The sequence below is a fragment of the Onychostoma macrolepis genome, chromosome 21 (assembly GCF_012432095.1).
Source record: "Onychostoma macrolepis isolate SWU-2019 chromosome 21, ASM1243209v1, whole genome shotgun sequence".
In the NCBI taxonomy this organism is placed as follows: Eukaryota; Metazoa; Chordata; class Actinopteri; order Cypriniformes; family Cyprinidae; genus Onychostoma; species Onychostoma macrolepis.
This window is the reverse complement of record NC_081175.1, coordinates 13,769,133-13,796,114: the sequence shown is the minus strand read 5'-3', so window position 1 is coordinate 13,796,114 and position 26,982 is coordinate 13,769,133. Positions and strand designations below refer to the sequence as shown.

At 42.8% G+C, this 26,982-nt stretch overlaps 1 protein-coding gene across 2 annotated transcripts in view; it reads left to right on the top strand.

Moving 5' to 3' along the window:
• Positions 1 to 26,982, top strand: part of caln2 (calneuron 2) — a 79,485-nt gene that overhangs the window by 11,601 nt on the left and 40,902 nt on the right. The gene's annotated exons all lie outside the window — the stretch shown is intronic.

The following is a 26,982-nucleotide window of genomic DNA, read 5'->3' as shown; positions in this document are numbered from 1 at the left end:
AGTAGCAAAATATAGCTACTTACAAAAGGCTAGAAAACACTCCTGGTACTAGTTCAAAAGAATCATAAAAGTAGCCTATATGACTGAAAATTACAAGTCTTAAATTAAAAGTCTCTAAATTTAAAGTCTTAAAATAAAAATCCTTAAATTTAATTTAATGTGGGTCTGTTCTTCAAGCAAAAGCATTATGGCTTATAGCGAATACAGAATAGCCTACAGTGCACAAGGTATATAGCCTTATTTACAAAAAAAAGTGGTCAGTGTGTACTTCAACATTTCTCATCATATTCCACTGAAGAAATAATATAATTTGGGATTGGAAGCAGCATTTTGTTTGATCTTTGTGTCTGCCTGAGAAAAAATAGGACTGAATTAAGTGAGAGAATGCCATTGTGGTGCCTCAGCGCAGATTGTGACAGGAGTAATGTACTGTCATTAGTGGTAGGTCAAATGAGAAGTGTCTGGGTTTGCCCTTGCTTCCAAGCACATCCCAATGAGTACTCAGCTCAGAATACATTTCAGTCTCCTTAAACTACATGTTTATGAATCTTTGCACAACTGTAAGACCTCAAATCTGATCTTGATATACCGTCACTGTGACTTTTTGTATCACTATGATTATCTTTGTTAATGCATTCCAGACAGACTGTCAGTTTATGCATATTTTACAGTAAAGGCCATTGCACACTGAGTCCGAAATTTTTGTCCGAAATTTTCGCACGTTGAAAAATAAATACGACCTCACGCTGTGTCCATCACATTTAAGGTCCTTGCACACTTAAGGTCTCTGCACACTGAGTCTGAAATTTTCGTATACGTTTTTTCGTATTCGTTATCCTAAAAAGTCCAATGCGTATTAATTAATCTTTTGCGAAAAAATTTGCAAAACAGTACTAAATGGAGTCTTTATGCATTGAAGATGATTTTGTTGTCCTCTCACTTCTTAAAAAAAGAAAAATAAAGGAAATATTGGGTCCATCCAATCCTGAGATATGGAGAGGAATGAGAATTCCCCCACAGGAGCAGCGGGATTATCACGGGCGATTCAAAGTTTACTTTAGGATGTCAGTGGCTCAGTTTTATGCAGTTTTACGCCATTCTGGATTTTGCCATTCGCTTGTACGGTGGCTCTGAACTGTCAAAACACCTCTCAAAATGCTTGCCACGGATGCGAAAAACACAAAAAATCCAAGGGAGGGAGTGTGTAAACGTGATTGACATAACGTGAGGTCGTATTTATTTTTTACGTGCGAAAATTTTCGTGTGCAGTTTTGTTTTTTTGTTTTTTTCATATTCGTCATCCTTTCCTATCAAAATCCTTGTTATGGATGCGAAAACGCAGAAAATCGAACCTGATCCAAATTTTTTATGATGGGTGAAAGTTTCGGAGGCAGTGTGTAAACGTGATTGACACAACTTGAGGTTGTAGGCCTATTTATTTTTTAACATGCGAGAAATTCAGAGGAAAATTTCGGACTCAGTATGCAATGACCTTTACACACTGCCTCCAAAACTTTCGTTTGTCATAAAAAAATTCAGATCGGGTTCGAGTGAGAGGTGTTTTGACAATTCAGAGCCACCATACAAAAGAACGCCAAAATCCAGAATGGCGATTGTCTAGTTCATCCACTTCATCTCGCAGCACAAAGCACTGTAAAGATCCTGGCACACTGAGTTCACAGAAATTGGTGGTCTTCTTATTAATATGTGGCTCTAGTATCGCTAGCAAAGCATAAAACTGAGCCACTGACATCCTGAAGTAAACTTTGAATCGCCCGTGATAATCCCGCTGCTCCTGTGGGGGAACTCTCCTTCCTTTTCATATCTCAGGATTGGATGGACCCAACATTTCCTTTCTTTTTCTCTTTTTAAGGAGCGAGAGGACAACAAAATCATCCTCACTGATTGAAGACTCCATTTAGTACTGTTTTGCAAATTTTTTCGCAGCGGATTAATTAATACGCATCGGACTCAGTGTGCAAGATTTCAGTGCAGTGATGAATTTTTAGGATAATGAATACGAAAAAACGCGTATGAAAATTTCGGACTCAGTGTGCAATGACCTTAACTTCCTTTACAGGTTATGTTGTAAAGGCTCCTTTAAGAGAGGGCTTTTATTCTGACAACATATGAGCGGTCTCGTTAGTTCAGCCGCTGTTGCCTGTTGAAGTGTACATCTGTCGAGTCGATCGCTGAAAGGACATTTCTACTTGTTCAGTTGCGATATTTCCTGCAGCTGTTACCTCAAGGTGTTAGTTATTGACCTACAAACTAACGCCTCTACTGCCTGTAAATTGATAATATTCTATCAATACATCATCGAAACCCAGTCACCTGTCTCCTCATCCTTTATATTATATTGTGCTCTAACCGGCACCCAGGGGGTTCGCTCATCCAATTGCAAATCAGATCCTGACAGTCAAAGTCTCTCCAACATTGTGGTCCTTCGAGCCGGATGAGTGTTCCTTTCTGAAATGATGGACTCTGACGAGGAGATTGTTGGCGGAGCACGCCCTAAACGCTTCACGCGTCCTCCAGCCTACCTAGAACAGTATGAGGTGCAGTATTCCCGAGGAAGACCTGTCTCAGAGCCTGGTGTGTCCCGCACTGTGGAGACGCCTGTCCCAGCCTGGTCCCTGTCCTTTCAGCCGTCTGTTGCCTTCCCTGGTGGTGACCGTCTCCACCCTGATGGCTCGCAGATCTTGTCATCCAGTTATCAGCCTACCCAGCCTGCTGTGTGCCCTCAGCTGGTCCCTTCCCCACCTTCAGCGGCTGATTCAATTGCTTCTGCTCATCTCAGTGAGCTACAGCACCTACGTCACGAGCGTGCAGCCTTCAAAGCCGATCTGAGAGAGTTGAGAGCAGTTCGTGCAGAAGTTCGAGAGTTGGTACAAGCAGCGCAGTCCCTTCGAGCAGACCTTAGCCAAGCTAGAGGTCAACCTCTGTTGCCGGGGCAGCCTTCAGCATTGCGGTTGTCCAGTTCTCCAGTGAAGCCCTGTGTATCCACTCCTGTGGTCGATTGTGATCCTTTCCCTGATCTACCTCCGCCACCTTGGCCTGAGCCTAACGAAGCCTTGGCCAGACAGTTCGGAGCCCTCGAGTTGTCTGATGCAGCTACTTCCTATCGGCCTGTGGTCTCAGGGTCTCAGCAGAATCCCGTAGTGCTCCCTACCACTCGCTCATGCCCTCCTCAGCCTAGTGTTCCTGATGCTGGTGATTTCCCTCCACCTCCTACTCCTCAAGACCTTCGAGAGATGCTCACTCCTAGTGTCATGCCAGTGCCTGCCCACCACCAGGCAGCACCTCCCTCTCCTAGGGTCTCAGCCTTTCTCCCTCAGTCAGAGCCTAGGGTGCGCCCTGTAGTCCCTTCCTCTGAGTCTGTGTATCGTGGCCCCCCGCCTACCATCCCTAAGTTTACGCATCCAGATCCTAGTGAGTTTGCTCGCCTTCGCATAGCCCTGGAAAACCTGCTTCCCCCAGATGGCACGGAGCTGTTTAAGTACCAGATCCTAGTAGACCACCTTAAGCTCGAGGAAGCTAAGATGATAGCTGATGCTAACTTGAATTCCCCTACCCCCTTTACCGATACCATGTCAGCACTTTGTGACAAGTATGGCCAGCCACATCAGTTAGCCTTGAGGAGGATAGCTAGTGTCTTGGACAGTCCTGACGTTAGACGAGATGACATCCCAGCCTTCCAGAGATTCGCTCTCCAAGTCCAGTCCCTAGTTGGCTTGTTGAGAACCTTAGGACGTGATGGGGAGCTCGAGTTGAGTTGTGGTTCCCATGTCGCACGCCTTTTAAGCAAACTTCCCCCAGAGCAGAGAGCGGAGTTTCGTCGCCACATGTTTCGTCAACCTGGTTCTACACCTAACCTTGTTGACCTTTCTAATTGGCTTCGTTATGAGACCTGGTGCCATAGTTATGATGCAGAGTTGACCACTAAGAGCTCACATTCTGGCAAGAGATCCGTTGCTATCCTGCATGGAGTTGGAGCATCCTCAGCCTCAACCACATGCTTGTCACCTTCCCCAGTTGAGTCTTCCATGCCTCGTAGAGGTTCCATGCAGCCAGCGAAGCCTGTTAGAATGAAGCGCTATTGTCCATTCTGCGGTGCGTCTGAGCATTACCTGAGTCAGTGTGCTTCCTTCGCCCAGCTTACGCCTGATCAAGTTAAGACCTGGATCCGTAAAAACAATCGCTGTTGGCGCTGTGCCAGATGCCACCACGCTGCCCAATGTGATCTGAAGAAGCCCTGCAGTCTTTGCCGTGGCCTACATCTTCGTTCCCTTCACGACGTGAATGTCAGTCCTTCCTCTACTGAGGATTCTGCTACTGTGGAGAAGAGTTGCTTCACAAGCTCCTCCTCAGACAGGTTCTTCTTGGATAAGCCTTCGGTTAGCGGCCGTGTGATGCTTAAAGTGGTTCCAGTGCACCTGAGTTATGAGAATCGTACCCTGGAGACTTTCGCCCTCTTGGATGATGGGTCTGAGAGAACGATCCTGCTTTCCACTGCCGTTGAAGCCCTGGGGATTCAGGGTGTTCCTGAAGACCTTCCATTACGGACGGTCAGAGACGATGTTCAGGTCATTCGTGGTTGTTCCATATCCTTCCAGATTTCTCCCGTCTACCGACCGCAGATCAGTTATCAGATCAGTCACGCCTTTACTGCTGATCGCCTTAACCTGTCGTGCCAGTCCTATCCGGTGGATCAGTTGCGGCGGAAGTACAGACACTTGAGGGGCCTTCCTATTCGTACCCTTACTGAGGTCCAGCCCTTGCTCCTTATCGGTTCTGACCAGCCCCACCTTATCACCCCTACTGAGCCAGTTCGATGGGGCGGCCCAGGAGCTCCAGTTGCAGTTCGTACCCGCCTAGGATGGACACTTCAGGGTCCTGTTCCTTCCGTAGGTGGTCCTTCCACCCCTCGCCAGTGCATGCTTACCTCTTTGGTTCCTGTCCAGGATGAGCTCCTACACCACGTACAGAGATTGTGGCAGTTGGATACAGTTCCTCACCGGGAGTGTAAAGAAGTTACCCGTTCCAAGCAAGACCAGGAAGCCCTTCAGCTACTTGACCGCAAGACCCTTACCCTTGAGATTGAGGGTGTTCGTCGCCTTGCCACTCCCCTTCTTCGTCATAAAGACATGCCTTTGTTAAATGCTACGAGAGATTCAGTCTTGTCTAATCTCCGCAGTGTGGAACGGCGTCTGTTGAAGGATCCTGAGAAGGCCGAGACCTACCGAGCAGAGATGCGTAAACTCCTTGAAATTGGAGCGGTCTGTGTAGTGCCTGATCCTATTCCTGATACCCCTGAGTGTTGGTACATTCCGCACCACATTGTTAGCCACAATGGGAAGTCTCGTCTCGTCTTCAATTGTTCCCATCAGCACCGAGGTCAGAGCCTTAACCAGTACCTTTTGCCCGGACCAACCCTCGGACCTTCGTTGTTAGGTGTCCTCCTTCGTTTTCGGGAGCATCCTGTAGCTGTGAGCGGAGATATTAAGGCGATGTTCCACCAGGTTCGCCTCCTACCTGAAGATCGTCCTCTGCTCCGCTTCCTATGGCGAGATCTGCAGATGAATGAGGCTCCTCGGACCTTCGAGTGGTTGGTCCTACCCTTCGGCACCACCTCCAGCCCTTGCTGTGCTATCTACGCACTCCAGCGCCACACTCGTCAGCACTCCTTAACAGATGAGGAGATTCGTTACTCTGTAGAAAGATGTTTCTACGTAGATAATTGCCTCCAGAGCCTACCTACTGCTGATGCAGCCCGGAGTCTGATAGATCGCCTGCGCACTGTCCTTTCTGGGGCTGGATTTGAGATCCGGCAGTGGGCCTGTAACGATCCAACTGTATTAAGCCACCTACCTCCTGAGGCTAGAGCGACTAGTGTGGAGTTGTGGCTGACGCAGGAGAAGGCCGATGTTCCTGAGTCCACATTAGGTTTGAGTTGGAATTGGCAGTCTGATACCTTGTCCTATAAGCACAGACCCGTGATCTATGAGACCCCAACCTTGCGGAATATTTATAGGGTCCTTGCTAGTCAGTATGACCCTCTGGGACTGCTCCTTCCTTACACAACCCGTGCGAAGGTGATCGTGAAGCACCTTTGGAACAAACAGAGAGAGTGGGATGATCCCAACCTACCTCCGGACCTTCTCCATTCCTGGATACAGTGGGAAGAGGAACTTCACGGCCTTCCTAGTGTCTCTTTTCCTCGGCGTTATGTTCCTCCTGCAGTAGGGATTGATGGAGTTACTCACGAGGTCCACATCTTCTCAGATGCCTCTGAGCAAGCCTACGGAGCCGTAGCTTATCTGCGTACTGTCGATCCAGCTGGTCAGACCTACCTCTCCTTCCTCATTGCTCGGTCCCGAGTTACCCCTAAGAGAGTACACTCTATTCCTCGATTGGAGCTCTGTGGGAGCTTAGTCGCAGCCCAGCTTGCGAAGTTGCTGGCAAATGAGTTGACCTTGACGATTCAGTCTACTGTGCTGTGGACAGATTCTACGACGGTCCTTCAGTGGTTAAAGTCAGAGTCCTGTCGCTACAGAGTCTTCGTTGGCAATAGGATAGCTGAGATTCAAGAGCTTACCGATCAGTGCTCGTGGCGTTATGTTGGTTCTGCAGATAACCCTGACGATGACCTCACCAAGGGGAGATCTCTGTCCTACCTCGCTTCCCCGAACCGGTGGTCCCGAGGACCCCCTTTCCTTCTCCTTGACCTTCAAGAATGGCCGGTCCTTCGTACTTCTGAGGCTGGTGAAGAGCTAGCAGAGTTGCGCAAGTCGACCTTCTGTGGAGTTGTTACCTCACCAAACACCTCTGGCCACCCTGATAAATGGAGTTACCCTACCTGGATAGACCTGCTGGATGTCACTGCCCGAGACCTACGAGGTGACTCAGATCCTAGCACTGTTCTTGAAGCCACAGATTATCAACGAGCCAAGTTCATGTCCTTAAATGCATCCAACTGGAATCCTTCCCGGAAGATTACCACCTGTTGGAATCCGGGAAGACAGTGAAACCTAGTAGCCATCTAGTTGCCTTGGCACCGAGATGGATCCTTCTAACGGCTTGATTAGAGTGGGCGGTCGTTTGAGGAGAGTGGCTGACCTTGCAGATTCTGTTGTCCATCCTGTAGTCCTAGACTCTAGGCATCCAGTCACTCGCCTGATAATCCACCATTACGACAACCAGTTGCATCACCCTGGAGCAGAACGGCTGTTTGCTGAGATAAGGAGGCATTATTGGGTCCTGCGAGGCCGTGAAGCTGTTCGGCGGTTTCAGCATACCTGTCTGGAATGTCGCAGATGGAGAGGCCAACCTTCAGTGCCTCAGATGTCTGATCTACCCTCCGCCCGCCTTCAGCTTCACAAGCCTGCCTTCCATTCATGTGGGATGGATTGCTTGGTCCTTTCCTAATCAAGATTGGTAGACGACAGAGAAGCGTTGGGGTGTTCTGTTTAAGTGTCTTACCACTAGAGCCGTACACTTAGACTTACTCCCTAGCCTGAGTACGGATTCCTTTCTTATGGCCCTTCGGAGGTTCATCGCTAGGAGAGGCACCCCAGCACAGTTATGGTCAGATCGAGGGACCAATTTCCGTGGAGGCGAGCGGGAGTTGCGAGAAGCATATGCCACCTTAGCTCCTGATCTGCAGCGTCATCTTGCGCGCCAGAAGATCAGCTTCTGCTTCAATCCACCATCAGCCCCTCACTTTGGTGGAGTTTGGGAGAGGGAGGTGAGATCTGTCAAGTCAGCCTTGTACACCGTTTTGGGTTCCCAGTCGGTTCCTGAGGAGGTCCTGATGACGGTCTTGTTGGAAGTCGAGGCTATCCTTAACTCAAAACCTTTGGGTTACGTATCCTCCGACGTGGCGGATGCTGACCCAGTGACCCCCAGTAGTCTCCTAATGGGGCGGCCTGATGGATCCTTGCCTCAAGTAATTTACCCAGAATCAGAGATGTTAAGCCACCGAAGATGGAAACATTCCCAGATCCTAGCCGATCGATTCTGGTCTCGATTCATCCGGGATTATCTTCCTAGCTTGCAGACCAGGCAGAAATGGCAAGCCTCGCCTCCTGACCTCCGAGAGCATACCTATGTCATGATTGTCGACCCTCAGTTGCCCAGAGGTTTGTGGCCTGTAGGTAAAGTCATTCAGACCCATCTCAGTCCCGATGGCCACATTAGGTCCGCAGATGTGCAGATCAAGGATCATATCTATACCAGACCAGTGGCCCGTCTGGTGGTTCTACCAACCTTGCCTTCAGATGATCCTGGAGTTCCGAACCCTCCAGAATAGAGTCGCCTTTTTTGAATACAAAGATGCTTCTCATCTTTGGGGGCGGCTGTTGTAAAGGCTCCTTTAAGAGAGGGCTTTTATTCTGACAACATATGAGCGGTCTCGTTAGTTCAGCCGCTGTTGCCTGTTGAAGTGTACATCTGTCGAGTCGATCGCTGAAAGGACATTTCTACTTGTTCAGTTGCGATATTTCCTGCAGCTGTTACCTCAAGGTGTTAGTTATTGACCTACAAACTAACGCCTCTACTGCCTGTAAATTGATAATATTCTATCAATACATCATCGAAACCCAGTCACCTGTCTCGTCATCCTTTATATTATATTGTGCTCTAACCGGCACCCAGGGGGTTCGCTCATCCAATTGCAAATCAGATCCTGACAGTCAAACAGGTTACATCAGTATGCCATCAGTAAGCAATATCACACAATCATGCTGTTGTTCTGAATGACCCTGATGGTGTAAATTAAAAGTAAATGTTTGCGAAACTTAATACTTAATAATTTGCTCACACATTATATTGTTCTATAGCTCTGGATCGTGCTGCATGGGAACAACTTACCAAATGATTTTTTTTTTCTCCATCTGCTGGTGGAGAATCATCAGCATAGTGATCACTTAATGAACACTAGCCTAGCCTCTCTCCTGTCTGGGGCTTCAGAGATGCTCGTAATGGCCCCTCATTAGTGGCTCTGAGAGAGTCCTGCTTAAGCCTTATTCCTGATTATTTCTGAATTCAAGCCAAGAGAGAAGTTTAACGCATGTTCAGTGGAGTAATTAGTCAACCAGAAACACTGACTTTATTTTGAAATAAAAGTAGATTGCTATTTTGATTATGAAACATTAAGATTGTATTACAGTATCTCACAGAAGTGAGTACACCCCTCACATTTTTGTAAATATTTTATTATATCTTTTCATGTGACAACACTGAAGAAATGACACTTTGCTACAATGCAAAGAAGTGAGTGTACAGCTTGTATAACAGTGTAAATTTGCTGTCTCCTCAAAATAACTCAACATACAGCCATTAATGTCTAAACCGCTAGCCACAAAAGTGAGTACACCCCTAAGTGAAAATGTCCAAATTGGGCCCAAAGGGTAAATATTTTGTGTGGCCACCATTATTTTCCATCACTGCCTTAACCATCTTGGGCATGGAGTTCACCAGAGCTTCACAGGTTGCCACTGGAGTCCTCTTCCACTCCTCCATGACGACATCACATGTTAGAGACCTTGTGCTCCTCCACCTTCCGTTTGAGGATGCCCCACAGATGGTCAATAGGGTTTAGGTCTGGAGACATGCTTGGCCAGTCCATCACCTTTACCCTCAGTTTCTTTAGCAAGGCAGTGGTCATCTTGGAGGTGTGTTTGGGGTCGTTATCATGTTGGAATACTGCCCTGCGGCAGTTTCCGAAGGGAGGGGATCATGCTCTGCTTCAGTATGTCACAGTACATGTTGGCATTCATGGTTCCCTCAATGAACTGTAGCTCCCCAGCGCCAGCAGCACTCATGCAGCCCCAGACCATGACACTCCCACCACCATGCTTGACTGTAGGCACACTTTGTACTCCTCACCTGGTTGCCGCCACACACGCTTGACACCATCTGAACCAAATGAGTTTATCTTGGTCTCATCAGACCACAGGACATGGTTCCAGTAATCCACGTCCTTAGTCTGCTTGTCTTCAGCAAACTTTTTGCGGGCTTTCTTGTGCATCATCTTTAGAAGAGGCTTCCTTCTGGGACGACAGCCATGCAGACCAATTTGATGCAGTGTGCGGCGTATGGTCTGAGCACTGACAGGCTGACCCCCCAACCCTTCAACCTCTGCAGCAATGCTGGCAGCACTCATACGTCTTTTTCCCAAACACAACCTCTGGATATGACGCTGAGCACGTGCACTCAACTTCTTTGGTCGACCATGGCAAGGCCTGTTCTGAGTGGAACCTGTCCTGTTAAACCGCTGTGTGGTCTTGGCCACTGTACTGCAGCTCAGTTTCAGGGTCTTGGCAATCTTCTTATAGCCTACACCATCTTTATGTAGAGCAACAATTCTTTTTTTCAGATCCTCAGAGAGTTCTTTGCCATGAGGCACCATGTTGAACTTCCAGTGACCAGTATGAGAGAGTCAGAGCGATAACACCAAATTTAACACACCTGCTCCCCATTCACACCTGAAACCTTGTAACACTAACGAGTCACATGACACCGGGGAGAGAAAATGGCTAATTGGGCCCAATTTGGACATTTTCACTTAGGGGTGTACTCACTTTTGTCACCAGCGGTTTAGACATTAATGGCTGTGTGCTGAGTTATTTTGAGGGGACAACAAATTTAAACTGTTATACAAACTGTACACTCACTACTTTACATTGTAGCAAAGTGTCATTTCTTCAGTGTTGTCACATGAAAAGATATAATAAAATATTTACAAAAAAATGAGGGGTGTACTCACTTCTGTGAGATACTGTATGTGAAATATGATGAGAAATTCAGCCCTCAGATTTTACTTTCTCTCTTATGTAAAATGCATAGCATATTATAAACTTGGAGGAACCTAGATCACATATTTGACATAAATAAGAGACCTATGAAGGGCGTGCATAATTTGCAGTCAGGTTGGATTTATGTATGATTTATGATGTGAATGACATCAGTTCATCCAATGACTCAATAAATATTAAGTTACTTTTAATGTGAAACAAATGTTTAACATTCAGTCGTAATTGCACTGTTTAACAGAAGTAGTGTTCAAGGTGACTCCAAGTGAGCTGACAAATACCTGATTTAAATACCAATATTCAAAACATTGGGAAGTTTGCTCTGTTATGATTTATGAAATCTTAATCTCATTTGTATCCATATTGTAGATGAATGTTTATTTCTCCGTTTAATTTACTTACAACATATTTCAGGGCCTCAAACATGTTTTATGGGTTGTTTCAACCTTGAGAAATGTGAAACATTTCACTGAGAGACATTCTTTAACTTGTAGTGATGAATGTTGTGTGCTCCTCTCAAAGCTTGTTGCATGTCACAACCTTGATGAAGAGGTCAGTTTATTGAATTAAATATTGATCTTAATTGCCAGGTCATGGCCCTGTCACTGCTGGACTGTGGACCTCAGGTCTCTGATGACCAATTAACTTGAAGGTTTGTCAGTTTTCATTCAGCTATGGATCCCATAGGGATCAAATGACTTAAACCAAAAGGCTGCTGGGATGTATAATTCAAGCTCACAAATCCAGTGAATGAAATAAATAAATAAATAAATTAGATTAACAGTATATTCGCTTGCAATATATTGTGAATTTATTACATGGCTCTCTAGAACAGGGGGTTTAAACTAAAAAATCTGATGATGACGGTATTAAGGTTCTTTCTTAAAAAATATAAAGGTAGCTATATATTTTTGGTTATAAAAATCCAAATTTATCATGACTCAGCATCTACAAATGACTACCAGATGGTTGAGAATATGCCTTTTCGCTGTTCTTCTCACCATATTTACCTTGGCCTCCCTCATTTCTCCTATTGCTCCTCCTATTCCATGCTTCAATGTTTTAAGTATCTTTCCATGCCATGCTGTCCTAGTGTCACCTCAAACCACATCATGTTCATTGAACCTGGAAAAGAACACAGAGCCAGACTCTATGCTCACTGTCCTTGCAGTTAAAATCAATCAGAGGTCAGCTCAGATTGTCCACAAGGCCAGATTGGTAGAGACCCAGAAACTTTCCTCAAAGTCCCAACAGAAACATATGAACTCACAATACACAAGTCAGCAAAGGCCACCCATTGTAATTTGTGGGCCCACCCCTTTACGCTCATACGCTCACCATTTTTCACTCAGTTGCTGTATTTAGAGCTGAACCCTGAGGTGCCCTTTTCTAGCCGTTGCCTATTTCCAGATGGACCACGTGGGCAGCGAACGGCAGTGTTGTGATTAAATCTGGAGACCCACAGGTCCCTCAAAGCCCAGAGGCATCTCTCTGTTTTCCTCTTCGTATTGAGTATCCTTTCCCTTTAATTAGTGAACATAGCTGGGGGGCGTACGTGGGTGTGCAGGTCTAGTGCACATAGGGGGCAAAACGGGAAAGATTTTGATGATTTGCATATTACAAACATCAGCATTTACCTGAGGAAACCAAAATAAACAACTGAAAAGGTAGCCAAGACTGAGAAATTTCAATCCATCATCCAAGTTTAGCTAGTGTAGGTGTTGAAGTATATTAATGTGTGATATTAACACCTGTTGCTACTGTAGGTGTTTGTTGGTGAATGAACTTGCCATTCTTATGTTTAGTGTCATGTAAAAAGGAGGCTCTCCTCCATATTAAGCATGTCCTTGATTTCACTCCTCCACTAATGCTGTAATGAATCAGATCATGCCCTTAGCAACAGTATTAGTCTCTCTCTCTCTCTCTCTCTCTCTCTCATTCTCGCTTTGTCTGTATTTATCTCCCCCTTTTATACCCCATCATCCGGTTTATCTGTCTTCCATCACTCTTTTCTTTCTGTTGACATGTACAGATACATTATCTATCTGTCATGTTTTTTTCATCTGTTCTCTCCCATTACTCTGAGTGGCCCCTTCTCTCTATAAGAACAATGAAGTGTAATTTTTTAGGCTGCAATTCACTACACAACTTTTAAAATGTGAACGGATTCATACACTTACCAACTTAGTAAATGGTCACAGAGGAAAACTGGCCATCATACACTAAGGGTGAATCCCATTTCTCTGTCTTACCCCTTTCCCTTCCCCTACCCCTTCGTCTTACCCCTAGCCCTTGTCCCTCGAAACCGAGTGGTAAGCGCTAGGGGTGAAAACATACCCCTATGAAATGAGACACCACTTGGTTACGGTTACGTCATCATACACCGTCGCTAGCTGGCTGCTACGTCACCAGAGCCGACAAGTGTTGATCACAAACTTTGGATCGTTTTACAAACTTGTTAAAACTGTAGACATGCATGGAGTCCATTCAAGGCTAGTCTGCGGGACTGTTGTGCAAATCAGCAATGTAACGTTAGCGTAGCAAACTAGCGATTTTTTAAAACGTTTCAATTAAGAACATGGTTGCAAATATATATGTACAGGACTGTCTAGAGCACAAAACAAGACTGTCGTAATTTTTAAATAAATTATTTAAGCCGAAAATACTTGAATACTTGATGATCTGGCCGCCATTGTTGCCGGTTGCGCAGTGTGTTCTGGGTACCCCTTGGTTTCAAGTAAGCTTGTGAAAATGCTTGGTTTTAAGGGGTATCTACCACTTCCCCTTAGCCCTACCCCTCGATCAAAACGAGAATTGGGATAGCCCTTACTCTCACGTGAATGCGCAAAACTAAGGGGAAGGGGTAAGACAGAGAAATGTGATTCACCCTAAAAGACTGAGGATTATACTCTACCAGACTAAAGCCTGGAATACACTACACTACTTTTAAAATCTGAACAGATTTTTAAAACACTAGGCATCATGCACTTACCGACTTTGTAAATAGTGACAAAGGAAAACTGGGCATCATACACTACGCGACTGAAGATTATACACTACCAGACTTTAAAGTTGTTCCGATCACAACAAACTCATGCAGAAACGTGCGCCTTGTTGCTAGGAGATGCATGACAAATGAAAACATACGTGTTCTAAAATCGGCTGAAAATATCAAACATGTTTGATATCCTCTGACTGGATAGAATCAAAGTCTGAAGCTAAAAAATCGAAGTCTGTGACCATCATACACTACGCGATTTTCTGTGGAATATGTCAGCTGTAATCTGCAGACTGGCTCCGAGTTTCCTCAACTAGCATCAACTTGTTCAGACTGTAAAATCGGGGGGAAATTGGGGCAAAAATCGCGTAGTGTATTCCAGGCTTTAAAGTCCTTCCGATCACAACAAACTCACGCAGAAACGTGCATTGTTGCTAAGAGACGCATGACAAATGAAAACAATATGTGTTCTAAAATATCAAGCATGTTTGATACCCTCTGATTTGATGAATTCATAGTCTGATGCTAAAAAATCAGAATCTGTGACCATCATACACTTCACGATTTTCTATGGAATCTGTCAACTCAAATCTGCAGACTGGCTCTGACTTTCGCCAACTATCGTTGACTTATCCAAACTAGATGTGAGCCAACAAGGTGACTGTCTTTCTCCACTGACATTCATTCAGACATATTTGTATATGCTGATCAGTGGCGTGGGGGGGCCAGGGATCGACGGGTGACTCCGCCTTGGTCAGGCGTCGACCTGCCATTGCCTCAGGACTCTGCTCCTCCGGCTGCACCTCGTCGCTCTGTCCCACCGGCTCAGTTGGGCTCCTTCCTCCCGCCAGCTCCACTTTGGTCCTCAGTTGCTCCGGCTTTGCCGCGGATCTCCGGAGCTCCGTCCCCGCCTCGGTCGCCAGAGCACTCGACTCCACCTTGGCCCCCCGGATCCTCGGCATCCCCCTGGCTCGTCGGCTCTCCGTCTCCACCTCGGGCTCCTCCACCACCTGCTCCGCCGCCATTGGTCAGCCCCCTGGAGTCGGCGACCATGGCTCCTCCCTCCGTCGGCTCCACCGTGGTCCATCATCATGGCTGTGGCCTGGGTCCTGCCAGGCTCCTCCTGCTCCGGGTCCCTCCTGGCTCCTCCCTCCTTCGTCGCCTCCCTGGTCTCTGTCTGCCGGCCCCCTCCCGGTTGTCCGTCCTCCTCCTGAGCCTCCGCCATGGTTCCCACCCATCCCCCCCCCCTCCCACCACCACCAGTTCCAGCGGCTTCCAGTTCAGTTTCCCAGTCTATCAAATCCTCCTCCATGTCCAGCAGCCCCAGATGGATAATCAGCTCACCCTCAGCCACGGTGAAGGGGGTGGAGCTCCACTCCGCGCTCACACCGTCCACGGCTGGCTCTCTCGCGATGGGGCCCCCCCCTGTTGTTCCACGGTGCGAGGACGCACCTTCCGGGAGGGGGGAGTAATGTCATGCCCCTGGACTGTCTTGTGTGTTTTGCTCCCCATGTGTGCCCTGTGACCCAGTTTCTGTCTCCCTTTGATTCCAGGTGTGTCTCCTTAGTTCCTTGATTGTCCTGTCTTTATAAGCCCCAGTCCTTTCAGTTAGTGTTTGTCGGTCTTTGAGTGTCTACCCTGCCTGTTCACTGTGTTTCCCGTTGGATCATTAAAGACTCTTTACGTGTATTCCTCGTCTCCTCGTTCCTGGTTCCCGTGCCCCCGTGTGCTGTGATATTATGTGTATCTTTGCTCTCATTTTTTAATAACAAAGATAAAATAATGACAACGATTTTTATCTTCACCCACTTTGGCCTAAATATCCGCCATACTTTTTTATATGTTGTTACCTTGAAAGGCTTTGTCTTTATAGTATGGAAATTAATTTGGCTGTAATGCTCAAACAACTTGCAAAACAGAAAATCCAACATGACAAAGAATTGTGATACTATTGTGAATCGTGATATTTCAAAAAAAAATTGTGATATTTTTGCCAAATCGCCCACCCCTAGCCGAGGGGGACCAAACCCATAGCCCCCATTTTGCCTCTGCTCCTCCGGAGGTCTGTGCACGCCACTGATGCTGATGATTTCCCTCCATTTGCGTACACTGTTAAAAATAATAGTTCCAAAAGGGGGTTTTCGCAATGATGCAATAGAAGAGTAGTTTTTGGTTCCCCAAAGTACCTTTCAGTGAACAGTTCTCAAAATAGCATTTTTTTCTGAATCTAAAGAACTTACTATAAAGAATCCTTTGTGGAATGGAAAGGTTCCATGGATGTTGAAGGTTCTTCATGGAATTATAGATGCCAATAAAGAACCTTTATTTTAAAGAGTGCATTATTCTGTTATTACTATTCTATCTATCTCTTTCTGATTTGTACTGTGTTCATAGTTTTTTGAACTTGAGTTTTAGAAAGGCACTCTGTAAATAGTAAATACAGTCTATTATTATTATTAATATTATTATTATTTACTGATTGATTGATTTATTCATTTATTTAAATAACTGTAATTATTTTTATTAATATTTAAATAGATTTAAATAGCTAATTTTTAATTTTATATTATAGTTAGTGCAGTCAAATTGATTAATCACGATTTATTGCATCCAAAATAAAAGTTTGTGTTTACATAATGTATGCGTGTGTACAGAGTATATTTATATGTATATATAAAAACACACACATACATATATATTATGTAAACACAAACGTTTATTTTGGATGCGATTAATCGTGATTAATCGATTTGACAGCACTAAATATAGTAGATGTTTTCTGAGTGATTGGTGAAATTACCGATGATTACAGATGATTAGGCATAGTTTTAGATGTTTAGAGTGGGGCTATCTGTTTTCCCAACCAAAGGTAGATGGAGGTAGTGTTCAGGAAACCTGTTTGAAACCAGTCATTATTATTTTTGCAATTCCGTACTGTGGCGCTAGGTGTGCTGAAATTATACACTTCAGCTGTTATTTCTAGGTAATTTTCATCTATTCGATTGTTTTCCTATTAAATTGTCTCTCCCTTTCTGTATCTTCCAGTTCAATCTTGGCTGATTACGTAGATGACCGCTTTCTTTTTGTCTTTTGCTCCTTTTCAAGGCCGTTTCCTCTCCCTTCTTGCAGTACACAGGCTTTGATCTCACTCACGTCTTCGTTCGTAGCTCTGAATCAAAGCCACTAACCTGCTCTCTTTTCTCTCACTGAACAGCATGAAAAGAATAATGGACAGATGAAAGGAAGAGGTGAAGCAAGCACACTAACTATCTACATTAACGAGAGATTAATTTCAGTATCGCCATGGGCTCCACACAGATTCACAGCTCACTTCGTCAATACCATCCCCAGCACGATTTATGCAATCCATAATAGATGTTCAACTGATAAGATGCCATGATTCAAACTGATTGCCGCTGGCTCTCTGGCCTTGTAATTAGGGTGATGGTAAATCGAGGAGCCACGTTTTTTTCTTAGGCACTTATTGAGTTATGTTTAAGGAGAAGTCTGGGGTGAAGACACTGCTAAATACTTCAGTTCTCTAATAGTTTGTCCATTCATTGACCATTCAGTGTTAAAGGAGTGTTAAATGTTGATGGTTAAACAAACTACTTAAAATAGATAATCTAATCCGATTTGACATCTGGAACTTTATATCTCACAGTTGTGACTTTATTTCTCGCAATTGTTACTATATCTCACAACTGCAATTTGTAATTGCAACTTTGTCATAATTGCGACTTTACATCACACAGTTGTGACTATATTTTCCCCATAACGGCAAACTTGTCTCACAATTACTATTTGTTATAATTCTAACTTTATTTCTCATAGCTGTGACTTTATTTGTAATAATTGTGGCATAATATCTTACAATTACAGCTTTTTGTCAAAATTGAGACTTTAAATCTCACAATTGAGAATATTTCTCAAAATTGTGACTTTATATCTAACAATTACAAATTATTTCTCACAATTGTGAATTAGTCTCACAATTGAAACTTTGTCATAATTGTGTCTTTACATCTCACAATTGTGACTATATTTTCCCCTGTAACTGCAAACCTGTCTCACAATTACTTTATTTGCATAATTGTGACTTTATTTCTCATAATTTCAGCCTGGTTCACAATTACAACTTTGTCATAATTGCGACTTTATATGACATAATTGCATCTATATTTGTCATAATTATGACATTACTTCTCACAATTGAGATTCTGTCTCATAATTACAACTTTGTCATAATTGCGAATGCACATCTCAATTGTTATAATTGCAACTTTAATTTGTCATAATTGCAACTTTTCCCCTCATAATTCCAACTTTATTTGTCATATTTATGACTTTACAGCTCACAATTCTGACTTTATTTCTCATAATTGCCATATTGTTTCTCAAAATTTGACTGTATCTCACAATTGCAACTTTATGTCCTACAGAGTGACTTTATTTGATATTTTTTTTAACATTTTGTTGCAATTACCTATTTTATTTTTGGTGGGAATAGACTTGTAAATCTATTTATTTTATATAATTGATATATAAGCTCATTTATACATCTATTTTACATGCACTAGAAATAAACGAGACATAGATGAGAAATAAATTGCCCCACTACTTCTAATAACCACCTTTGCTTCGCTATTCTATGCACTGAACTGAATTAAAGTGGTTCAATCGATACAGCAACGTATTGCTTTAAATTAGAGTGTGGCATTCTGGCACTTATTATGTAGAGGTCATTCCTCCCCTAAAGATCTCCTTTCTCGCTCTCTCCTTCACCTGCATGCTGGAATTCCCGGGGAAAGAGGTTAACTCAGATTTGTCCCATCAGTGCTTCAGTTAATGGATGTGTTGTGTGCTCTGTTACTGGATGAGAGGGGGCTGGGAAGCTCACATCAATGATTCATAACAGGTGTTCTACCCCAACAGACAGCAGATACAGTATTGTGTTAGGATGGTTTGTGGTTGGTAATATGTATCTAAGTCGATGTGTGTGTGTGTGTGTGTGTGTGTGTGTGTGTGTGCGCGCGTGTGCATGTGTTTGCATGAAGTGTTATCCATCTTGTTCCCATATGTGTGTTTTGTTGAGGCCCTGCTGTGTACTGCTCTGAATACTCTCTCTCATGAGACTGCTGCTGTGGCACGGACAGTGTCACATAATGTGCTTATGTTTGATTGATTTAGTTGGGGTGAGGTTCAGAAGAATTGTATTTGTTTTCGAATTTCGTGGAAACACTGTGACAAGAGAATGCCAGTATAATCTACCCAATTGCAATGCTGCAGGTAGATACATGGCATTTTGTTGGATCAATCTCCCAGCAGCACTCCTCCAACCTAATTGACTATTTCTCTCAACAATACATCCTGTATGTGTGGTGGTCAGGGTTGAGTTTTTCTGTGGACATGTAGCGCACTAGCCACTTCACAACCTGTATCTGAAATCATAAAGAAACTTATTTTCCTCTTAGGATTCCTTGTTCCAATAGAATAAAATATAGAATAGAGTAGAATAAAACGTTCAGTAGTGTAATAGTTTGTTTTTACTAACACCACAGACACAGCAATATCTCCCAAATCCATTATTTTCCTCTCTGTACTGTAATTCTGCCATATTTGTCATTTGCCATGGCAGGAAATTTATTTTTGATTTACAATCAACCAAGCAATGCATTTTATCTGCCTCTGCTCTGACATGGTTTGTGGAGCATATGTTCATCATTGCATCCACCATAAATCAAATACAGACAGACAGTGCCATAAGGACAGAGAGAGACAAGGAGGCATCACTCCATGACTGAGATATTAAGGTTTTTGTACTTTGTAATGCTAAGGACACTCCAAAACGATAATGCTCTATAAAGGGACCCTTATCCTAAAGCATGGTAAGGGTCTCATGTTAATTTATGTAGTTTGTACTGTGTATATAAACATGGTTTGTGTTGGTCTTAAAAAATCTTAATTCTCAATAAGGGCTTAAATCAGAGCAGAAAGTCTTAAACTCATAAAGGCATGGCATTGAATGCAGGCATCTTCCTCAATATTTTCATTTTCCATTTCATTGTGTCCATTTCTATTTTGCAGTGTGATCAGAAGATACAGTAAAAGTTATTTCCACGTTTGTAACGGTTGGGAGGAGAAAGTTATTCAAGCCATAGGCTAAGTTTCCTTTTTTTTAATACGGAGATATGTATAGTACTAAAAATAGTACTATATTAGTATATTAGCAAAAAAAAAAGAGAAATAATAATAAATAAAAAAATTGATAAATATTGATTGGTTCAAATTGATTGGTACAGCTTTTTTTTTAACAAAACAGAAAATACTGGCATATAACCAGTAAACAAGTTAAAGACGACAACAATGACTCTATTTTTTATATAAATGTATATACATTTAATGGACTGAAAGATGAAATGTATAAATGAAGATTTAGTTGTTGTTTTTTTACTATTGCTGCATTTTTTTCTATTTTTTTTTTTCTATGTGGCCTCCATGAACCTCAGTTTGAAAACCCCTTTTATCCCTCATCTAACTGTCTCTTAGTACCTTTCTTAGTAAGTTTCTTTTTCAGGTTCTTGTTATCTTTTTGTGACATTTCTGTTAGCTTTGCTTTTTCATTCTCATGTTTTTCTCTTCATTTCCTCGCCTATATTTGGCCTGTGCCTCCATTCTCATTCTCAATATCAAAGAGGAGCACACTGGCAGAGCGTCTCGATTGGAAAGATGAGCTAGTACACAGGATACAGGAGAACATCGCCTCGCTGGCAGTCATATTTCTGGCTCCTCATAGCCTGTGCACACAATCAGAGAGCTCTCCCTCTGCCTAGTCAACATTGATTTATCAGGGAACCTTTGTGGGTGATCATTATTCCACGGGGTTCCTCCGGTAGCTGATAAGGACCATCAGGATCATCAATCCCAAAGGCTCATACGCTTGTAGATTAGAGAACAATCACAAAGGCAGGTTTGGCCCCATTTTTGCTGCTTCGGCTGTGCAAGTGGAGCCTCATTCCTCATGAGACTACAGACATCTACCTTATACCATGACTGTTTATCCCTGCTGCTGAAGCTACTGCTTTAACCTGCCAGATTGGGTTCAGAAAATCTCTTGTTGGTCATTGGTGGGTTACTGTACATCTGACAGCAAGATGGATTGCAAGGACGTGTAAATTTTGGTTGTTTAAAGGAATTTTCTGAGTTCAGTATAAATTAAGCTCAATCTTGTGGCATGATGTTGACAAAAATAATATCAACATGTTCCTCCTTTTATGGGTTATACAGTGAGGTACTAACAATGGAAGTGAATCCATAAATGTTAGGCCTATATGTCAATGTAAATTAACGCAAATGTTAAATACACAGTAGTAAGTTTCAATAGCAAAGCCATAAGTGGTAGGCTAAACAATATGCGTGTACATTATATCATTGTAAAAAAGTGTTTGATTAGGGTTGGAGCTAAACTCTGCAGGACAGTGGCCCTCCAGGACTGAAGTTGCCCATCCCTGATCTAAAGCGTTAAATTTTCCGGCCAAAAATGATCGAATAGCACCAGAGGGTTAAATAGCTCGAACATCAGAGCAGCAGAAGACAACCGTTGTCTGCATCAACCGGCAAGGTGGTCTACGCTCCTGTCACTTGTCGCAACTCACCCACCATCTCCTCCTCTGGAGTCGGAAGCATCTGAGGTCGCTTTGTGCCATTCATGTTGCGGGTCTGGTCAACCATTCATCCGACGAGCTGTCACGGGCTGCGCTCCCCAGACGGTTCAGTTGATTTGGAGACGTTTCAGAGCCACTCAGGTAGACCTGTTGCCTCTCCAGAAACCTCTCACTGCCAGCTGTTTTATTCCCTGACCGAGGGAACACTTGGCAAGGATGCTCTGGCACATAGCTGACCCCGGCACCTGTGCAAATATGCATTCCCCCCAGTGAGCCTCCTTGCACAGTCTCTGTTCAAAGTCAGGGAGGACGAGGAGCAGGTCCTGTTGATGGCGCCTTATTGGCCCAACTGGACCTGGTTCCCAGAACTGATGCTCCTTGTGACAGCCCCTCCCTGGCGGTATCCTCTGAGGAAGGATCTACTTTAAACTGGGCACCCGCATCCAGACCTCTGGAAACTCCATGTCTGTTCCCTGGATGGGACGCGGAGGTTCTAGGTGACCTACCCCAGGAGGTAGTGGACACCATCACTTCAGCACGAGCACATCTACGAGACACGCTTACACCTTGAAGTGGAACCTGTTCGTCGAGTGGTGTTCTTGTCACCGAGAGGACCAACCGAAGGTGCTCAATCACAGCCATGCTTTCCTTTCTGCAGCAAGGGTTGGATCAAAGGCTGTCTCCTTCCACCTTTAAAGTTTACATTGCTGCGATATCCGCACACCACGACCCTGTGGATGGTAAGACAGTTGGGAAGCACGACCTGGTTGTCTTAGGGGGGCGAGAAGGTTAAGTCCTCCTCAACCGCCCTACAGATCCTCTTGGAACCTGAGTCTTGTGCTCAGAGCAATTCAGCAGGTCCCATCTGTGTCCTTGCAATCAGTTGAGCTTAAGTTTCTGTCAATAAAAACTCTGCTCCTGGTTGCTTTGGCCTCCATCAAGAGGGTAGGGGAACTGCAGGCATTTTCGGTCTATGAATCGTGCCTAGAGTTTTGGCCGGCCCATGTATCTCTGAGACCTCGGCCCGACTACGTGCCCAAGGTTCCTACCACTTCCTTCAGGGATCACTGATGGGATTCCATATGTGTATTCTTCCATGGTATAGCTCTAAGCCCGTGTTTTTTAGACACTGAAGCTTTTTGGTAAGCAGAATGATTACACCCGCTCGGCTGAATATGCGTTGCACCTGCTGCCCATTTCTGCTCGCGCTGCGATGAACAGCAGTTGGATGCAATTATCGCATGCCAATGTCCATTGGCTCGATTAGTTTACACTCGAAGTAGATTGCTCTCGCTGGCGAGATTCCAATGCTATCTCATGACCAATTCATACGTATTTTACGAGGTGGCTAATTCGTACGAATTCTTACGACCTTACTTGTATGATTTTGTCAAATTTATCTAAACTCCAGTGACGGGTAGGTTTAGGGGTGGGGTTAGGTGTAGGTCATTCGTACAAATTCATACAAATTGTGCAACTTGTAAAATACATACGATTTGGCAAAAATCGTATGAATTTGTACAAGTGAGGTCATTGTCGTGACATCTCCACTCCCTCCTTTGGGGAACGACGGTTACATTCGTAACCAAGATGTTATCGTTCTTGGTGTGAAAGGGCCTTAACTTTTTTTCTTTTTAAGAAGTGACAGGCTGAAATTATTTTTTGTGGTAATCAACATTAATACAGTCCCAAGATGGTCCCTTACAATTATAAGCTCAACAAGGCCACATGTCTGGTATCAGTGCACTAATTTGTCATCTTCCTCATTTCTGGAAAGAAGGCGTGACACAGGACAGCTCGGAGGGGATTTAAAAATGTTTGCCTGACAAGCAAAGCCATTTTTTCATCAATGTGTGTCTTCATCTGCCACCTCAAAGTGAACAAACAGTGAGAGAGGGCCATTATTTATTCAGAAGGCTTGAGGTGTAAAACTAGCTCAAGCTGTTTTATATTTAAAGGCATGCTGCTTTGATTTCTTAGAGCTGTACGTCTTGTGTCTGCCATGACTGATGGCTCAGTTCAGGATTATAAAACAAATTTTACAACTATACAAAAGTAATTTTACAGCAAACTTGTTCCTGAGAGTATTCTTTCATGTTTTTGCACTAAACAGAGTTGAATGGTTTTAATGATTTATTCATGTCTGTTGTGTCCATTTTTTCTTCTCATTTTCTGGTCATAGACAGTTCATTTAATTTCAACAAAGACAGATCTTTCTTACCCAAAGATCTGCGATCATAAAATTTAGATTCTAGAAAGAATCATGAAACTGCATTTGTGTGGTATCTCTTTTTCAATTTTCTCCCTAGATAATAGCACTCAGCTTCTGTCTATCATTTAGCACTCTTATTAACTCTTTATCTTATGTGTTTAAACTTCCATAATAATTTGTTGCACATGTAATCAAATAAGTATTAGTGAGAAAGTGTGATGAGGCATGTTTTTCCACGTGAGCAATGAAAAATGTTTTGAGGATAAGCAGGCTATGAGTATAAATGTGCAGAAGATAATTAATTCAGTTTTCCAATTAAAGTTCTCTGTGGGAGTTTTTCCCCTCAGGGATTTACAAGCTTTAAATGAAGTAGGTAGTGAAGTGTAACTACATCTGATGGAAAGGTTGAAGTATTTTACAAGTGAGAGCGCTGAAAAATATCTGATTACATTTTATTGGCAATACCACAACACTTTAACTATATTGTTCAAATTGAGTCAATGATTGCAAAGATTTTTATTTTTAAATTTTAGATTTTTAAAGGCTATTCGTCCTATTGCTTCAGAGATAACAGAAATGATGATTATGATGCTGGTGATGGTTTTTGTCGTTGTAATTCTATGACTGTTTTTATTGCTATTTCATTTTAAATGCTTCCTTTTTCACTTCACTTGCAATGCATATCTCTTTCTTTTCAGCCCCTGTAATGCATCACATTTACATTCTGGAGGCCTAGAAAGAGTGACCCACTTTTCTAGGTCATGCAGCATCTTAATACTGATTCTCATGTGGTGTCTGGAATACTGTGTCACTTGTTGTTCACAGCATTATGATCTGAAATGTTTCATATGTGAATTGTGCGTCTGATTGATTCTTTCAAATCCAGTGGGGCCTATTATGGATTTAATGAAGCAGACCATAACATGGTCTTTTAGATCCACTTTGATCTTTAATGCTTTAATGGGAGGCATCCGTGACAGCATTAGAATGGATTAGCCAAAAAAGTGTCTAGAAAATAGATGCATTTTGGAGCTACAGAATGACATAATGGGACTGTTAGGGTGGTTTAATGAGTTCACATTGTGTTGTGTAATCCTTTAGTGATAAGGAGGTAAACATACTTGTCTTGCTGTTCATGATGGACAGCCGTAAATACCTCCCTTGATTTATAAAGATTATATAATTAAGCAAAGCAGTGTTGCTTTTATGCAACAGTTCAGTAAACAATATTAATATTTAGTAACCAAGATTTTACACATAATATTGACAGTTACTTTATTTCCCAACAAAAATAGTTTGCAACTAATCCACAGCAGAATTAACCACTTATCGTCTCTGAGCAACACACTGTATAGTGGTGTTTAAATTCCTGAATAAATCAATTTTTTAATTGAATCAACAAATTGTTGAGTAAATGATCCAAAGACTCTCTCATCAAAGTAAGTCACACGTTCCATTCCTGAATTCCTGAATTAATGCAACAGATAAGTGCATGAAATGAACAGCATTTAATGCTTCATTTTTTTAAGTAAGAGGTTAAGTGCATCATCCGGGTATTCAAAATGCACGTTTTAGGGGGGTAATTTTTAGTCCGAACACATCAATCACACTATTTATACAAACATTTTTTTTAAATATTACTTTCAAATATTGCATAAGTATGCAAATTGGGACTTTTTAACAATTGCAAAGTAAATATTAAAAAGAAATTAAGGTTTTTGAGGAAAACATTCCAGGATTTTTCTCCTTGTAGTGGACTTCAGTGGGACTCAATAGCTTGAAGGTCCAAATTGCAGTTTCAATGCAGCTTCAAAGGGCTCTACATGATCCCAGCCGAGGAATAAGGGTCTTATCTTGCAAAATGATTGAAAAATACAAATTTATATACTTTTTAACCACAAATGCTCATCATGCACTAGCTCGACTTCATGCATTGTGTAGTCACGTTGGAGAGATCACGTGTGATGTAGGCGGAAGTACCAAGCCAGTGTTTACAAAGCGAACGTGCAAAGAAAGTCAAACATCCTTTACAAAAAAAAGGTAAAACAACCATGTTGGACGATTTTGGAGATGGAGTTTTTCACCCTGCCTTTTTGAACCAAAGTTAACTACTAACCACGCATGACCTTTCCAATGTGATTATGTAATGCGTGAAGTCGTGGAAGTGCAAGATGAGCATTTGTGGTTAAAAAGTATATACTTAAAAAAAAAACAAAAAAAAAACTTTCTCTCACAATTCTGAGGTTTTTTCCTGCAATTCCGAGAGAAAAAAAAAATCACAATTGTGGGAAAAAGTCTGAACTATAAATTTTTTATATTTTTTTCCTTATATTTTATTCCAAGCTTGTCTCAATTCTCACAAGTCTGGCTTTTTTCTCTAAATTGTGAGTTTATGTAGAGTGATGAAAAACAGTGAAAAGTCCAAATGCTGTTGTTATTTTGGCACTTTTAGAAATAGAAGTGATCGGAAAAATGTGGTGGTGGTGCATGGTGGTTATTACAGCAGAATTGTCATGGGAGTGAGGTAAGCAGTTGTTTATATTCCCTTGTGTTGTGACTGACATAATAAGATGAACAAACACGATCCTCCCAAATGTTCGCTTATAGAGCCCCATTTTGTTACCTGTGGTTTTCTTTCATCTTTATCCCTAGAAATTTGCTTGTGTAAGGATAAATGTTCCGTTCATTGGGAACAGATAACTTTCATCTTAGAATTATTCATTTCCCTGATGACTATATTTAGCTATTTATGTATTTGTTGGTTTGCTTTTTTTACCCTCAGCCAGTCCTGCCGCACTTTGTTAGTCATTTGATACATAATTCATTTATGCAACATGTATATGTGTTGAAGCAAGTCAATTGAATTTTCTGGCTCAAGGGCAAAGGCTCAGCAGACTTTCTTCTGTGCTGAATCCAGGCAAATTCATTTCAGTGATGGCAGTAAAAGTAAATAAACAGATGGATGTTGGTGGTGATCGTGAGTGGAGTAGTAACAAGAGGAGAGGGGCCTTCACAGTTGGTTTGCGAGTGAAGAGAAGTTGTCAAGGGGGTTGTATAGGGCTCTAATGTGCAATGACTTTCTGTATACTTTACCAAAAAATCTAAGCCAACTTCCTGTTAATGCCCCCAAAAGGAACATTTGGACCCTGGCCCAGTTTCTAAAACACAAACAAAGCAAAAAATAAATAAAAAAATAAACAGGGTTACATGTAGTTCAAGTATGCTGGAATGCTATGCAGTCAGGATTGCACTTAAGAACTGTATCCGTTTTTGTGACTGGTGTTTAAAATGCGT